Source organism: Oncorhynchus mykiss, chromosome 28, assembly GCF_057628025.1.
Source record: "Oncorhynchus mykiss isolate SJ-2025 chromosome 28, ASM5762802v1, whole genome shotgun sequence".
Classification (NCBI taxonomy): Eukaryota; Metazoa; Chordata; class Actinopteri; order Salmoniformes; family Salmonidae; genus Oncorhynchus; species Oncorhynchus mykiss.
The window spans coordinates 40,067,501-40,085,670 of NC_143049.1; positions in this window are offsets into that span (position 1 = coordinate 40,067,501).

An 18,170-nucleotide genomic window follows, 5' to 3' on the forward strand; every position below is an offset into this window, starting at 1 on the left:
TTATACAGTATATAACACAGACTGATCATGGTTTATTCAATACCACTGAACAGTAACAATTATTGGAATTGTTACTGATGGGCTATATTGAGAGTGTCCCTTATTTTTATTCGATTTTTAGAGAAATAAATAAATACAATATAAATGGGACAAAACACCCATCACAACAACAGAGACAACACAACACTACATAAAGAGAGACCTAAAGACAACAACATAGCAAGGCATGACAACACATGACAACTCATCTCTCTTAGTTGAGAGATCTTTATTCTGGGAGCTGCATAGACACATACAGTCACACTTTAAAAGCTGTCAGATGTGTACCTATATGGCACTTAGATTTTGATTTATGGCCCCCACCTTGCTAGAACGACCTCCTCCCATCCGGTCAAGTAAACAGAAATACCCACAATGCTTTGTGCTAGTAATGAATAATTTTTCTAACCTGAAACATGGACTCCATTTGTTACGTCATAATCACGCCTTTTATCAAATCAAATCAAATCAAATGTTATTTGTCACATACACACGGTTAGCAGATGTTAATGCGAGTGTAGCGAAATGCTCGTGCCTCTAGTTCCGACAATGCAGTAATAACCAACGAGTAATCTAACTAACAATTCCAAAACTACTACCTTATAGACACAAGTGTAAAGGGATAAAGAATATGTACATAAAGATATATGAATGAGTGATGGTACAGAACGGCATAGGCAAGATACAGTAGATGGTATCGAGTACAGTATATACATATGAGATGAGTATGTAAACAAAGTGGCATAGTTAAAGTGGCTAGTGATACATGTATTACATAAAGATGCAGTAGATGATATAGAGTACAGTATATACGTAGACATATGAGATGAATAATGTAGGGTATGTAAACATTATATTAAGTAGCATTGTTTAATGTGGCTAGTGATATATTTTACATCAATTCCCATTATTAAAGTGGCTGGAGTTGAGTCAGTGTGTTGGCAGCAGACACTCAATGTTAGTGGTGGCTGTTTAACAGTCTGGTGGCCTTGAGATAGAAGCTGTTTTTCAGTCTCTCGGTCCCAGCTTTGATGCAACTGTACTAACCTCGCCTTCTGGATGATAGCGGGGTGAACAGGCAGTGGCTCGGGTGGTTGATGTCCTTGATGATCTTTATGGTCTTCCTGTGACATCGAGTGGTGTAGGTGTCCTGGAGGGCAGGTAGTTTGCCCCCGGTGATGCGTTGTGCAGACCTCACTACCCTCTGGAGAGCCTTACGGTTGTGGGCAGAGCAGTTGCCGTACCAGGCGGTGATACAGCCCGACAGGATGCTCTCGATTGTGCATCTGTAGAAGTTTGTGAGTGCTTTTGGTGACAAGCCAAATTTCTTCAGCCTCCTGAGGTTGAAGAGGCGCTGCTGCGCCTTCTTCACGATGCTGTCTGTGTGGATGGACCAATTCAGTTTGTCTGTGATGTGTACGCAGAGGAACTTAAAACTTACTACCCTCTCCACTACTGTTCCATCGATATGGATAGGGGGGTGTTCCCTCTGCTGTTTCCTGAAGTCCACAATCATCTCCTTAGTTTTGATGACGTTGAGTGTGAGGTTATTTTCCTGACACCACACTCCAAGGGCACTCACCTCCTCCCTGTAGGCCGTCTCGTCGTTGTTGGTAATCAAGCCTACCACTGTTGTGTCGTTCGCAAACTTGATGATTAAGTTGGAGGCGTGCGTGGCCACGCAGTCATGGGTGAACAGGGAGTACAGGAGAGGGCTCAGAACGCACCCTTGTGGGGCCCCAGTGTTGAGGATCAGTGGGGTGGAGATGTTGTTACCTACCCTCACCACCTGGGGGCGGCCCGTCAGGAAGTCCAGTACCCAGTTGCACAGGGCGGTGTCGAGACCCAGGGTCTCGAGCTTGACGACGAGTTTAGAGGGTACTATGGTGTTAAATGCTGAGCTGTAGTCGATGAACAGCATTCTCACATAGGTATTCCTCTTGTCCAGATGGGTTAGGGCAGTGTGCAGTGTGGTTGAGATTGCATCGTCTGTGGACCTATTTGGGCGGTAAGCAAATTGGAGTGGGTCTAGGGTGTCAGGTAGGGTGGAGGTGATATGGTCCTTGACTAGTCTCTCAAAGTACTTCATGATGACGGAAGTGAGTGCTAGTAGTCGTTTAGCTCAGTTACCTTAGCTTTCTTGGGAACAGGAACAATGGTGGCCCTCTTGAAGCATGTGGGAACAGCAGACTGGGATAGCCAGGGAGACAGAAATCAGTTCACCCGTTTATATGAACGTGCTCATCTCAGCACACATTACCCATGATGCTCTGTGCATACAACTAACATAAATAGTTGCAAATGGACTAAACCGTAATACGAGACGACTCCTGCCCATCTGCATGAACTGTTGGTAGAGTCCGTCTAAGTGTCTAGGTGCCCGCCGATCTGTCGTAGGGTAACGGTGGTCAACCTGACTCTCAACAACAAAATGTCTCTAGACTGTGGCGTTAGGATTAGGGTTAGGCTGTGGCGTTAGGATTAGGGTTAGACTGTGGCGTTAGGATTAGGGTTAGACTGTGGCGTTAGGATTAGGGTTAGACTGTGGCGTTAGGATTAGGGTTAGACTGTGGCGTTAGGATTAGGGTTAGACTCTGGTGTTAGGATTAGGGTTAGACTGTGGCGTTAGTATTAGGGTTAGACTCTGGCGTTAGGATTAGGGTTAGACTGCGGCGTTAGGATTAGGGTTAAACTGTGGCGTTGACACAGGTGTAGGCATGTGAGCAGCCTGTGTCACAGTCTCATCATGTACTTGTGTGGTTGTGTTTGAGTCAGTGTCCTGCGACGGTGACTGTGAAGCCGTAGGTGACGACTGGTGGTTCTGGGTGTCTCCTAGTAACAGTTCTGGACCAGTAATGACTGGTGGTTCTGGGTGTCTCCCGGTAACAGTTCTGGACCAGTAATGACTGGTGGTTCTGGGTGTCTCCCGGTAACAGTTCTGGACCAGTAATGACTGGTGGTTCTGGGTGTCTCCTAGTAACAGTTCTGGACCAGTAATGACTGGTGGTTCTGGGTGTCTCCCGGTAACAGTTCTGGACCAGTAATGACTGGTGGTTCTGGGTGTCTCCTAGTAACAGTTCTGGACCAGTAATGACTGGTGGATCTGGGTGTCTCCTAGTAACAGTACTGGTCCAGTAATGACTGGTGGTTCTGGGTGTCTCCTAGTAACAGTTCTGGACCAGTAATGACTGGTGGTTCTGGGTGTCTCCTAGTAACAGTTCTGGACCAGTAATGACTGGTGGTTCTGGGTGTCTCCTAGTAACAGTTCTGGACCAGTAATGACTGGTGGTTCTGGGTGTCTCCTAGTAACAGTTCTGGACCAGTAATGACTGGTGGTTCTGGGTGTCTCCTAGTAACAGTTCTGGACCAGTAATGACTGGTGGTTCTGGGTGTCTCCTAGTAACAGTTCTGGACCAGTAATGACTGGTGGTTCTGGGTGTCTCCCAGTAACAGTTCTGGACCAGTAATGACTGGTGGTTCTGGGTGTCTCCTAGTAACAGTTCTGGACCAGTAATTACTGGTGGTTCTGGGTGTCTCCCAGTAACAGTTCTGGACCAGTAACGACTGGTGGTTCTGGGTGTCTCCCAGTAACAGTTCTGGACCGCTAACGACTGGTGGTTCTGGGTGTCTCCCAGTAACAGTTCTGGACCGCTAACGACTGGTGGTTCTGGGTGTCTCCCAGTAACAGTTCTGGACCGCTAACGACTGATGGTTAATTATTGCACGTTCGCTAATAGGACTGATGGTAGAGGCGGATTACCCACTCGCTGCCGGATTCTTACAAGGCACCCTGACCTATGACCCCTATATCTCTGTCTCTTCTTCATGCGACCGACGGGATTTGGGCTTGTCCTGTGCGTCCAACTCGTTAAAGAAAGAATCTTCGTCCAGTTCGCGGTGAGTAATCGCTGTTCTGATGACCAGAAGCTCTTTTAAGGTCATAAGAGGCTGTGGTATAAATATTATGTACAAAATAAGATACAAATATCGTGAAAACATACACACAATAGCACAATTGGTTAGGAGCCCGTAAATCAGCAGCCATCTCGTTCGGCGCCATTATGGCCTTTATTCGGCATTTGTACAAAGGTCCAACTGAAATTTCACCTCTTCTTTTTATCCCAACCCCCTCAGATATACAGGTTGGAGAGGTCAGAGCAGGGGGCCTGTTGCATAGAGGTTGGAGCAGGGGACCTGTTACATAGAGGTCAGAGCAGAGGGCCTGTTACATAGAGGTTGGAGCAGGGGACCTGTTACATAGAGGTCAGAGCAGAGGGCCTGTTACATAGAGGTCAGAGCAGGGGACCTGTTACATATAGGTCAGAGCAGGGGGCCTGTTACATAGAGGTCAGAGCAGGGGGCCTGTTACATAGAGGTTGGAGCAGGGGACCTGTTACATAGAGGTCAGAGCAGAGGGCCTGTTACATAGAGGTTGGAGCAGGGGACCTGTTACATAGAGGTCAGAGCAGAGGGCCTGTTACATAGAGGTCGGAGCAGGGGGCCTGTTACATAGAGGTCGGAGCAGGGGGCCTGTTACATAGAGGTCGGAGCAGGGGGACTGTTACATAGAGGTCGGAGCAGGGGGCCTGTTACATAGAGGTTGGAGCAGGGGACCTGTTACATAGAGGTCAGAGCAGAGGGCCTGTTACATAGAGGTCGGAGCAGGGGGCCTGTTACATAGAGGTCGGAGCAGGGGGCCTGTTACATAGAGGTCGGAGCAGGGGGACTGTTACATAGAGGTCGGAGCAGGGGGCCTGTTACATAGAGGTTGGAGCAGGGGACCTGTTACATAGAGGTCAGAGCAGAGGGCCTGTTACATAGAGGTCAGAGCAGGGGACCTGTTACATATAGGTCAGAGCAGGGGGCCTGTTACATAGAGGTCAGAGCAGGGGGCCTGTTACATAGAGGTCAGAGCAGGGGCCTGTTACATAGAGGTCAGAGCAGGGGGCTGTTACATAGAGGTTGGAACAGGGGACTGTTACATAGAGGTCAGAGCAGGGGGACTGTTACATAGAGGTCAGAGCAGGGGGCTGTTACATAGAGGTCAGAGCAGGGGCCTGTTACATAGAGGTCAGAGCAGGGGCCTGTTACATAGAGGTCAGAGCAGGGGGCTGTTACATAGAGGTTGGAACAGGGGACTGTTACATAGAGGTCAGAGCAGGGGGACTGTTACATAGAGGTTGGAACAGGGGACTGTTACATACATATAGAGGTTGGAACAGGGGACTGTTACATACATATAAAGGTTGGAACAGGGGACTGTTACAGACATATAGAGGTTGGAACAGGGGACTGTTACATACATATAGAGGTTGGAACAGGGGACTGTTACATACATATAGAGGTTGGAACAGGGGACTGTTACATAGAGGTACAGAGGTCGGAACAGGGGACTGGTACATGCATATAGAGGTTGGAACAGGGGACTGTTACAGACAGATAGAGGTTGGAACAGGGAACTATTTTTGGTTCATTAATACAAGGTTCTACAAGGTAACCCTTTCATCACTAAAATATTCTAAGTAGAATCTTTTTCACCACCAAAGGGTTCAACTTGGAACTTAAAAGGGTTCTACCTGGAACTAAAAAGGGTTCTACCTGGAACTAAAAAGGGTTCTACCTGGAACTAAAAAGGGTTTTACCTGGAACTAGAAAGGGTTTTTACCTGGAACTAAAAAGGGTTCTACCTGGAACTAAAAAGGGTTCTACCTGGAACTAAAAAGGGTTTTACCTGGAACTAGAAAGGGTTTTTACCTGGAACTAAAAATGGTTCTACCTGGAACTAAAAAGGGTTCTACCTGGAACTAAAAAGGGTTCTACCTGGAACTAGAAAGGGTTTTTACCTGGAACTAAAAAGGGTTCTACCTGGAACTAAAAAGGGTTCTACCTGGAACTAAAAAGGGTTCTACCTGGAACTAAAAAGGGTTCTACCTGGAACTAAAAAGGGTTCTACCTGGAACTAAAAAGGGTTCTACCTGGAACTAAAAAAGGTTCTACCTGGAACTAAAAAGGGTTCTACCTGGAACTAAAAAGGGTTCTACCTGGAACTAAAAAAGGTTCTACCTGGAACTAAAAAGTGTTCTCAAATAGGGACAAATGGAAAAACATGTCTATAATGGACCGATGTCTATTTGGAAACGATTGAATGATTCATCTTCACTGATGTTATTAGACTTTTTCACATTTCCTTTGTGAAAAAATTAAGAAATCATGTCAGACATTCAACATTGCTCCCAGTTTGATTTGATGGCTTTTTCTCATTTTAGCCTACATTCACTTAGTTCACTATCAGGTTATGGGTTCAAATAACCAGTAATCCTTTCTGACCAGTAGATGTCGCCCTAACATCAACAATCATCTCAACAAACTACAAGTATAATTTATACTTCATTTTTTTATTGAACCTTTAACTGCACCATAAATAATAATATATAAATAATAATATATAAATAATAACATATTAATCATAATATATACATAATAATATATACATAATAATATATACATAATAATATATAAATAATAATATATAAATAATAATATATACATAATAATATATAAATAATAACATATTAATCATAATATATACATAATAATATATAAATAATAATATATGAATAATAACATATGCATAATAATATATACATAATAATATATTAATAATAATATAAGAATAATAATATAAGAGTAATAATATATAAATAATAATATATAAATAATAATATATGAATAATAACATATGCATAATAATATATACATAATAATATATTAATAATAATATAAGAATAATAATATAAGAGTAATAATATATAAATAATAATATATAAATAATAATATATAAATAATAACATATGCCATGAAAAATAAATGTTGTACTGTCACCAGTAGGCCCGCCTGCTCTTTGTACAGGATTGTTGTATGTAGGCTGATTAGTCGGGCTATGTTAGCCAGTAGGCCCGTCTGCTCTTTGTACAGGATTGTTGTGTGTGTAGGCTGATTAGTCAGGCTATGTTAACCAGTAGGCCCGTCTGCTCTTTGTACAGGATTGTTGTGTGTGGAGGCTGATTAGTCGGGCTATGTTAGCCAGTAGGCCCGCCTGCTCTTTGTACAGGATTGTTGTATGTAGGCTGATTAGTCGGGCTATGTTAGCCAGTAGGCCCGTCTGCTCTTTGTACAGGATTGTTGTGTGTGTAGGCTGATTAGTCAGGCTATGTTAGCCAGTAGGCCCGTCTGCTCTTTGTACAGGATTGTTGTGTGTGGAGGCTGATTAGTCGGGCTATGTTAACCAGTAGGCCCGTCTGCTCTTTGTACAGGATTGTTGTATGTAGGCTGATTAGTCGGGCTATGTTAGCCAGTAGGCCCGCCTGCTCTTTGTACAGGATTGTTGTATGTAGGCTGATTAGTCGGGCTATGTTAACCAGTAGGCCCGTCTGCTCTTTGTACAGGATTGTTGTGTGTGGAGGCTGATTAGTCAGGCTATGTTAGCCAGTAGGCCCGTCTGCTCTTTGTACAGGATTGTTGTGTGTGTAGGCTGATTAGTCAGGCTATGTTAGCCAGTAGGCCCGTCTGCTCTTTGTACAGGATTGTTGTGTGTAGGCTGATTAGTCAGGCTATGTTAGCCAGTAGGCCCGTCTGCTCTTTGTACAGGATTGTTGTGTGTGGAGGCTGATTAGTCGGGCTATGTTAGCCAGTAGGCCCGTCTGCTCTTTGTACAGGATTGTTGTGTGTGTAGGCTGATTAGTCAGGCTATGTTAGCCAGTAGGCCCGTCTGCTCTTTGTACAGGATTGTTGTGTGTGGAGGCTGATTAGTCAGGCTATGTTAGCCAGTAGGCCCGTCTGCTCTTTGTACAGGATTGTTGTGTGTGTAGGCTGATTAGTCAGGCTACGTTAGCCAGTAGGCCCGTCTGCTCTTTGTACAGGATTGTTGTGTGTGTAGGCTGATTAGTCAGGCTATGTTAGCCAGTAGGCCCGTCTGCTCTTTGTACAGGATTGTTGTGTGTAGGCTGATTAGTCAGGCTATGTTAGCCAGTAGGCCCGTCTGCTCTTTGTACAGGATTGTTGTGTGTAGGCTGATTAGTCAGGCTACGTTAGCCAGTAGGCCCGTCTGCTCTTTGTACAGGATTGTTGTGTGTAGGCTGATTAGTCAGGCTACGTTAGCCAGTAGGCCCGTCTGCTCTTTGTACAGGATTGTTGTGTGTGGAGGCTGATTAGTCGGGCTATGTTAGCCAGTAGGCCCGTCTGCTCTTTGTACAGGATTGTTGTGTGTAGGCTGATTAGTCAGGCTATGTTAGCCAGTAGGCCCGTCTGCTCTTTGTACAGGATTGTTGTGTGTAGGCTGATTAGTCAGGCTATGTTAGCCAGTAGGCCCGTCTGCTCTTTGTACAGGATTGATGTGTGTGTGTAGGCTGATTAGTCGGGCTACGTTAGCCAGTAGGCCCGTCTGCTCTTTGTACAGGATTGTTGTGTGTGTGGAGGCTGATTAGTCGGGCTATGTTAGCCAGTAGGCCCGTCTGCTCTTTGTACAGGATTGTTGTGTGTGGAGGCTGATTAGTCGGGCTATGTTAGCCAGTAGGCCCGTCTGCTCTTTGTACAGGATTGTTGTGTGTGGAGGCTGATTAGTCGGGCTATGTTAGCCAGTAGGCCCGTCTGCTCTTTGTACAGGATTGTTGTGTGTAGGCTGATTAGTCGGGCTATGTTAACCAGTAGGCCCGTCTGCTCTTTGTACAGGATTGTTGTGTGTGGAGGCTGATTAGTCAGGCTATGTTAGCCAGTAGGCCCGTCTGCTCTTTGTACAGGATTGTTGTGTGTAGGCTGATTAGTCAGGCTATGTTAGCCAGTAGGCCCGTCTGCTCTTTGTACAGGATTGTTGTGTGTAGGCTGATTAGTCAGGCTATGTTAGCCAGTAGGCCCGTCTGCTCTTTGTACAGGATTGTTGTGTGTGGAGGCTGATTAGTCGGGCTATGTTAGCCAGTAGGCCCGTCTGCTCTTTGTACAGGATTGTTGTGTGTGTAGGCTGATTAGTCAGGCTATGTTAGCCAGTAGGCCCGTCTGCTCTTTGTACAGGATTGTTGTGTGTGGAGGCTGATTAGTCAGGCTATGTTAGCCAGTAGGCCCGTCTGCTCTTTGTACAGGATTGTTGTGTGTGTAGGCTGATTAGTCAGGCTACGTTAGCCAGTAGGCCCGTCTGCTCTTTGTACAGGATTGTTGTGTGTGTAGGCTGATTAGTCAGGCTACGTTAGCCAGTAGGCCCGTCTGCTCTTTGTACAGGATTGTTGTGTGTGGAGGCTGATTAGTCAGGCTATGTTAGCCAGTAGGCCCGTCTGCTCTTTGTACAGGATTGTTGTGTGTGTAGGCTGATTAGTCAGGCTACGTTAGCCAGTAGGCCCGTCTGCTCTTTGTACAGGATTGTTGTGTGTAGGCTGATTAGTCAGGCTATGTTAGCCAGTAGGCCCGTCTGCTCTTTGTACAGGATTGTTGTGTGTAGGCTGATTAGTCAGGCTATGTTAGCCAGTAGGCCCGTCTGCTCTTTGTACAGGATTGTTGTGTGTGTAGGCTGATTAGTCAGGCTATGTTAGCCAGTAGGCCCGCCTGCTCTTTGTACAGGATTGTTTTGTGTGTAGGCTGATTAGTCGGGCTATGTTAGCCAGTAGGCCCGTCTGCTCTTTGTACAGGATTGTTGTGTGTGGAGGCTGATTAGTCGGGCTATGTTAGCCAGTAGGCCCGTCTGCTCTTTGTACAGGATTGTTGTGTGGAGGCTGATTAGTCGGGCTATGTTAGCCAGTAGGCCCGTCTGCTCTTTGTACAGGATTGTTGTGTGTGGAGGCTGATTAGTCGGGCTATGTTAGCCAGTAGGCCCGTCTGCTCTTTGTACAGGATTGTTGTGTGTGGAGGCTGATTAGTCGGGCTATGTTAGCCAGTAGGCCCGTCTGCTCTTTGTACAGGATTGTTGTGTGTGTAGGCTGATTAGTCAGGCTATGTTAGCCAGTAGGCCCGTCTGCTCTTTGTACAGGATTGTTGTGTGTGGAGGCTGATTAGTCAGGCTATGTTAGCCAGTAGGCCCGTCTGCTCTTTGTACAGGATTGTTGTGTGTGTAGGCTGATTAGTCAGGCTACGTTAGCCAGTAGGCCCGTCTGCTCTTTGTACAGGATTGTTGTGTGTAGGCTGATTAGTCAGGCTATGTTAGCCAGTAGGCCCGTCTGCTCTTTGTACAGGATTGTTGTGTGTAGGCTGATTAGTCAGGCTATGTTAGCCAGTAGGCCCGTCTGCTCTTTGTACAGGATTGTTGTGTGTGTAGGCTGATTAGTCAGGCTATGTTAGCCAGTAGGCCCGCCTGCTCTTTGTACAGGATTGTTTTGTGTGTAGGCTGATTAGTCGGGCTATGTTAGCCAGTAGGCCCGTCTGCTCTTTGTACAGGATTGTTGTGTGTGGAGGCTGATTAGTCGGGCTATGTTAGCCAGTAGGCCCGTCTGCTCTTTGTACAGGATTGTTGTGTGGAGGCTGATTAGTCGGGCTATGTTAGCCAGTAGGCCCGTCTGCTCTTTGTACAGGATTGTTGTGTGTGGAGGCTGATTAGTCGGGCTATGTTAGCCAGTAGGCCCGTCTGCTCTTTGTACAGGATTGTTGTGTGGAGGCTGATTAGTCGGGCTATGTTAGCCAGTAGGCCCGTCTGCTCTTTGTACAGGATTGTTGTGTGTGGAGGCTGATTAGTCGGGCTATGTTAGCCAGTAGGCCCGTCTGCTCTTTGTACAGGATTGTTGTGTGTGTAGGCTGATTAGTCAGGCTACGTTAGCCAGTAGGCCCGTCTGCTCTTTGTACAGGATTGTTGTGTGGAGGCTGATTAGTCGGGCTACGTTAGCCAGTAGGCCCGTCTGCTCTTTGTACAGGATTGATGTGTGTGTGTAGGCTGATTAGTCGGGCTATGTTAGCCAGTAGGCCCGTCTGCTCTTTGAACAGGATTGTTGTGTGTGTAGGCTGATTAGTCAGGCTATGTTAGCCAGTAGGCCCGCCTGCTCTTTGTACAGGATTGTTGTGTGTGGAGGCTGATTAGTCGGGCTATGTTAGCCAGTAGGCCCGCCTGCTCTTTGTACAGGATTGTTTTGTGTAGGCTGATTAGTCAGGCTATGCTAGCCAGTAGGCCCGTCTGCTCTTTGTACAGGATTGTTGTGTGTAGGCTGATTAGTCGGGCTATGTTAGCCAGTAGGCCCGTCTGCTCTTTGTACAGGATTGTTGTGTGTGGAGGCTGATTAGTCGGGCTACGTTAGCCAGTAGGCCCGCCTGCTCTTTGTACAGGATTGTTGTGTGTGGAGGCTGATTAGTCGGGCTACGTTAGCCAGTAGGCCCGTCTGCTCTTTGTACAGGATTGTTGTGTGTAGGCTGATTAGTCGGGCTACGTTAGCCAGTAGGCCCGCCTGCTCTTTGTACAGGATTGTTGTGTGTGTAGGCTGATTAGTCGGGCTATGTTAGCCAGTAGGCCCGCCTGCTCTTTGTACAGGATTGTTGTGTGTAGGCTGATTAGTCAGGCTATGTTAGCCAGTAGGCCCGCCTGCTCTTTGTACAGGATTGTTGTGTGTGTAGGCTGATTAGTCGGGCTACGTTAGCCAGTAGGCCCGTCTGCTCTTTGTACAGGATTGTTGTGTGTGGAGGCTGATTAGTCAGGCTACGTTAGCCAGTAGGCCCGCCTGCTCTTTGTACAGGATTGTTGTGTGTGTAGGCTGATTAGTCGGGCTACGTTAGCCAGTAGGCCCGCCTGCTCTTTGTACAGGATTGTTGTGTGTATAGGCTGATTAGTCGGGCTATGTTAGCCAGTAGGCCCGTCTGCTCTTTGTACAGGATTGTTGTGTGTGGAGGCTGATTAGTCAGGCTATGTTAGCCAGTAGGCCCGTCTGCTCTTTGTACAGGATTGTTGTGTGTGTAGGCTGATTAGTCAGGCTATGTTAGCCAGTAGGCCCGCCTGCTCTTTGTACAGGATTGTTGTGTGTGTAGGCTGATTAGTCGGGCTATGTTAGCCAGTAGGCCCGCCTGCTCTTTGTACAGGATTGTTGTGTGTGTAGGCTGATTAGTCGGGCTATGTTAGCCAGTAGGCCCGCCTGCTCTTTGTACAGGATTGTTGTGTGTGTAGGCTGATTAGTCAGGCTATGTTAGCCAGTAGGCCCGCCTGCTCTTTGTACAGGATTGTTGTGTGTGTAGGCTGATTAGTCGGGCTATGTTAGCCAGTAGGCCCGCCTGCTCTTTGTACAGGATTGTTGTGTGTGTAGGCTGATTAGTCGGGCTATGTTAGCCAGTAGGCCCGCCTGCTCTTTGTACAGGATTGTTGTGTGTGTAGGCTGATTAGTCGGGCTATGTTAGCCAGTAGGCCCGCCTGCTCTTTGTACAGGATTGTTGTGTGTGTAGGCTGATTAGTCGGGCTATGTTAGCCAGTAGGCCCGCCTGCTCTTTGTACAGGATTGTTTTGTGTGTAGGCTGATTAGTCAGGCTACGTTAGCCAGTAGGCCCGCCTGCTCTTTGTACAGGATTGTTGTGTGTGGAGGCTGATTAGTCGGGCTACGTTAGCCAGTAGGCCCGTCTGCTCTTTGTACAGGATTGTTGTGTGTGGAGGCTGATTAGTCAGGCTACGTTAGCCAGTAGGCCCGCCTGCTCTTTGTACAGGATTGTTGTGTGTGTAGGCTGATTAGTCAGGCTATGTTAGCCAGTAGGCCCGCCTGCTCTTTGTACAGGATTGTTGTGTGTGGAGGCTGATTAGTCGGGCTACGTTAGCCAGTAGGCCCGTCTGCTCTTTGTACAGGATTGTTGTGTGTGTAGGCTGATTAGTCGGGCTATGTTAGCCAGTAGGCCCGTCTGCTCTTTGTACAGGATTGTTGTGTGTGTAGGCTGATTAGTCAGGCTACGTTAGCCAGTAGGCCCGTCTGCTCTTTGTACAGGATTGTTTTGTGTGTAGGCTGATTAGTCAGGCTATGTTAGCCAGTAGGCCCGTCTGCTCTTTGTACAGGATTGTTGTGTGTGTGTGGAGGCTGATTAGTCGGGCTACGTTAGCCAGTAGGCCCGTCTGCTCTTTGTACAGGATTGTTGTGTGTGTAGGCTGATTAGTCGGGCTATGTTAGCCAGTAGGCCCGCCTGCTCTTTGTACAGGATTGTTGTGTGTGGAGGCTGATTAGTCGGGCTATGTTAGCCAGTAGGCCCGCCTGCTCTTTGTACAGGATTGTTGTGTGTAGGCTGATTAGTCAGGCTATGCTAGCCAGTAGGCCCGTCTGCTCTTTGTACAGGATTGTTGTGTGTAGGCTGATTAGTCGGGCTATGTTAGCCAGTAGGCCCGTCTGCTCTTTGTACAGGATTGTTGTGTGTGGAGGCTGATTAGTCGGGCTACGTTAGCCAGTAGGCCCGCCTGCTCTTTGTACAGGATTGTTGTGTGTGGAGGCTGATTAGTCGGGCTACGTTAGCCAGTAGGCCCGTCTGCTCTTTGTACAGGATTGTTGTGTGTAGGCTGATTAGTCGGGCTACGTTAGCCAGTAGGCCCGCCTGCTCTTTGTACAGGATTGTTGTGTGTGTAGGCTGATTAGTCAGGCTATGTTAGCCAGTAGGCCCGCCTGCTCTTTGTACAGGATTGTTGTGTGTGTAGGCTGATTAGTCAGGCTATGTTAGCCAGTAGGCCCGTCTGCTCGTTGTACAGGATTGTTGTGTGTGGAGGCTGATTAGTCAGGCTATGTTAGCCAGTAGGCCCGCCTGCTCTTTGTACAGGATTGTTGTGTGTAGGCTGATTAGTCAGGCTATGTTAGCCAGTAGGCCCGCCTGCTCTTTGTACAGGATTGTTGTGTGTGTAGGCTGATTAGTCGGGCTACGTTAGCCAGTAGGCCCGTCTGCTCTTTGTACAGGATTGTTGTGTGTGGAGGCTGATTAGTCAGGCTACGTTAGCCAGTAGGCCCGCCTGCTCTTTGTACAGGATTGTTGTGTGTGTAGGCTGATTAGTCGGGCTACGTTAGCCAGTAGGCCCGCCTGCTCTTTGTACAGGATTGTTGTGTGTGTAGGCTGATTAGTCGGGCTATGTTAGCCAGTAGGCCCGTCTGCTCTTTGTACAGGATTGTTGTGTGTGGAGGCTGATTAGTCAGGCTATGTTAGCCAGTAGGCCCGTCTGCTCTTTGTACAGGATTGTTGTGTGTGTAGGCTGATTAGTCAGGCTATGTTAGCCAGTAGACCCGCCTGCTCTTTGTACAGGATTGTTGTGTGTGTAGGCTGATTAGTCGGGCTATGTTAGCCAGTAGGCCCGCCTGCTCTTTGTACAGGATTGTTGTGTGTGTAGGCTGATTAGTCGGGCTATGTTAGCCAGTAGGCCCGCCTGCTCTTTGTACAGGATTGTTGTGTGTGTAGGCTGATTAGTCAGGCTATGTTAGCCAGTAGGCCCGCCTGCTCTTTGTACAGGATTGTTGTGTGTGTAGGCTGATTAGTCGGGCTATGTTAGCCAGTAGGCCCGCCTGCTCTTTGTACAGGATTGTTGTGTGTGTAGGCTGATTAGTCGGGCTATGTTAGCCAGTAGGCCCGCCTGCTCTTTGTACAGGATTGTTGTGTGTGTAGGCTGATTAGTCGGGCTATGTTAGCCAGTAGGCCCGCCTGCTCTTTGTACAGGATTGTTGTGTGTGGAGGCTGATTAGTCGGGCTACGTTAGCCAGTAGGCCCGTCTGCTCTTTGTACAGGATTGTTGTGTGTGGAGGCTGATTAGTCAGGCTACGTTAGCCAGTAGGCCCGCCTGCTCTTTGTACAGGATTGTTGTGTGTGTAGGCTGATTAGTCAGGCTATGTTAGCCAGTAGGCCCGCCTGCTCTTTGTACAGGATTGTTGTGTGTGGAGGCTGATTAGTCAGGCTACGTTAGCCAGTAGGCCGCCTGCTCTTTGTACAGGATTGTTGTGTGTGTAGGCTGATTAGTCAGGCTATGTTAGCCAGTAGGCCCGCCTGCTCTTTGTACAGGATTGTTGTGTGTGGAGGCTGATTAGTCGGGCTACGTTAGCCAGTAGGCCCGTCTGCTCTTTGTACAGGATTGTTGTGTGTGTAGGCTGATTAGTCGGGCTATGTTAGCCAGTAGGCCCGTCTGCTCTTTGTACAGGATTGTTTTGTGTGTAGGCTGATTAGTCAGGCTATGTTAGCCAGTAGGCCCGTCTGCTCTTTGTACAGGATTGTTGTGTGTGTGGAGGCTGATTAGTCGGGCTACGTTAGCCAGTAGGCCCGTCTGCTCTTTGTACAGGATTGTTGTGTGTAGGCTGATTAGTCAGGCTATGTTAGCCAGTAGGCCCGTCTGCTCTTTGTACAGGATTGTTGTGTGTGTGGAGGCTGATTAGTCGGGCTACGTTAGCCAGTAGGCCCGTCTGCTCTTTGTACAGGATTGTTGTGTGTAGGCTGATTAGTCAGGCTATGTTAGCCAGTAGGCCCGTCTGCTCTTTGTACAGGATTGTTGTGTGTAGGCTGATTAGTCAGGCTATGTTAGCCAGTAGGCCCGTCTGCTCTTTGTACAGGATTGTTGTGTGTGTGGAGGCTGATTAGTCAGGCTATGTTAGCCAGTAGGCCCGCCTGCTCTTTGTACAGGATTGTTGTGTGTGGAGGCTGATTAGTCAGGCTATGTTAGCCAGTAGGCCCGCCTGCTCTTTGTACAGGATTGTTGTGTGTGGAGGCTGATTAGTCAGGCTACGTTAGCCAGTAGGCCCGCCTGCTCTTTGTACAGGATTGTTGTGTGTGTAGGCTGATTAGTCGGGCTATGTTAGCCAGTAGGCCCGCCTGCTCTTTGTACAGGATTGTTGTGTGTGTAGGCTGATTAGTCAGGCTATGTTAGCCAGTAGGCCCGCCTGCTCTTTGTACAGGATTGTTGTGTGTGTAGGCTGATTAGTCGGGCTATGTTAGCCAGTAGGCCCGCCTGCTCTTTGTACAGGATTGTTGTGTGTGGAGGCTGATTAGTCGGGCTACGTTAGCCAGTAGGCCCGTCTGCTCTTTGTACAGGATTGTTGTGTGTGTAGGCTGATTAGTCAGGCTATGTTAGCCAGTAGGCCCGCCTGCTCTTTGTACAGGATTGTTGTGTGTGGAGGCTGATTAGTCAGGCTACGTTAGCCAGTAGGCCGCCTGCTCTTTGTACAGGATTGTTGTGTGTGTAGGCTGATTAGTCAGGCTATGTTAGCCAGTAGGCCCGTCTGCTCTTTGTACAGGATTGTTGTGTGTGTAGGCTGATTAGTCGGGCTATGTTAGCCAGTAGGCCCGTCTGCTCTTTGTACAGGATTGTTTTGTGTGTAGGCTGATTAGTCAGGCTATGTTAGCCAGTAGGCCCGTCTGCTCTTTGTACAGGATTGTTGTGTGTGTGGAGGCTGATTAGTCGGGCTACGTTAGCCAGTAGGCCCGTCTGCTCTTTGTACAGGATTGTTGTGTGTAGGCTGATTAGTCAGGCTATGTTAGCCAGTAGGCCCGTCTGCTCTTTGTACAGGATTGTTGTGTGTGTGGAGGCTGATTAGTCGGGCTACGTTAGCCAGTAGGCCCGTCTGCTCTTTGTACAGGATTGTTGTGTGTAGGCTGATTAGTCAGGCTATGTTAGCCAGTAGGCCCGTCTGCTCTTTGTACAGGATTGTTGTGTGTAGGCTGATTAGTCAGGCTATGTTAGCCAGTAGGCCCGTCTGCTCTTTGTACAGGATTGTTGTGTGTGTGGAGGCTGATTAGTCAGGCTATGTTAGCCAGTAGGCCCGCCTGCTCTTTGTACAGGATTGTTGTGTGTGGAGGCTGATTAGTCAGGCTATGTTAGCCAGTAGGCCCGCCTGCTCTTTGTACAGGATTGTTTTGTGTGTAGGCTGATTAGTCAGGCTACGTTAGCCAGTAGGCCCGCCTGCTCTTTGTACAGGATTGTTGTGTGTGTAGGCTGATTAGTCGGGCTATGTTAGCCAGTAGGCCCGCCTGCTCTTTGTACAGGATTGTTGTGTGTGTAGGCTGATTAGTCGGGCTATGTTAGTCAGTAGGCCCGCCTGCTCTTTGTACAGGATTGTTGTGTGTGGAGGCTGATTAGTCGGGCTATGTTAGCCAGTAGGCCCGTCTGCTCTTTGTACAGGATTGTTGTGTGTGTAGGCTGATTAGTCAGGCTATGTTAGCCAGTAGGCCCGCCTGCTCTTTGTACAGGATTGTTGTGTGTGGAGGCTGATTAGTCGGGCTATGTTAGCCAGTAGGCCCGCCTGCTCTTTGTACAGGATTGTTGTGTGTAGGCTGATTAGTCAGGCTATGTTAGCCAGTAGGCCCGTCTGCTCTTTGTACAGGATTGTTGTGTGTAGGCTGATTAGTCGGGCTATGTTAGCCAGTAGGCCCGTCTGCTCTTTGTACAGGATTGTTGTGTGTGGAGGCTGATTAGTCGGGCTACGTTAGCCAGTAGGCCCGCCTGCTCTTTGTACAGGATTGTTGTGTGTGGAGGCTGATTAGTCGGGCTACGTTAGCCAGTAGGCCCGTCTGCTCTTTGTACAGGATTGTTGTGTGTAGGCTGATTAGTCGGGCTACGTTAGCCAGTAGGCCCGCCTGCTCTTTGTACAGGATTGTTGTGTGTGTAGGCTGATTAGTCAGGCTACGTTAGCCAGTAGGCCCGTCTGCTCTTTGTACAGGATTGTTGTGTGTGTGTAGGCTGATTAGTCGGGCTATGTTAGCCAGTAGGCCCGCCTGCTCTTTGTACAGGATTGTTGTGTGTAGGCTGATTAGTCAGGCTATGTTAGCCAGTAGGCCCGCCTGCTCTTTGTACAGGATTGTTGTGTGTGTAGGCTGATTAGTCAGGCTATGTTAGCCAGTAGGCCCGTCTGCTCTTTGTACAGGATTGTGTTGTGTGTGGAGGCTGATTAGTCAGGCTATGTTAGCCAGTAGGCCCGTCTGCTCTTTGTACAGGATTGTTGTGTGTGGAGGCTGATTAGTCAGGCTATGTTAGTCAGTAGGCCCGTCTGCTCTTTGTACAGGATTGTTGTGTGTGGAGGCTGATTAGTCGGGCTATGTTAGCCAGTAGGCCCGTCTGCTCTTTGTACAGGATTGTTGTGTGTGTAGGCTGATTAGTCAGGCTATGTTAGCCAGTAGGCCCGTCTGCTCTTTGTACAGGATTGTGTTGTGTGTGGAGGCTGATTAGTCGGGCTATGTTAGCCAGTAGGCCCGTC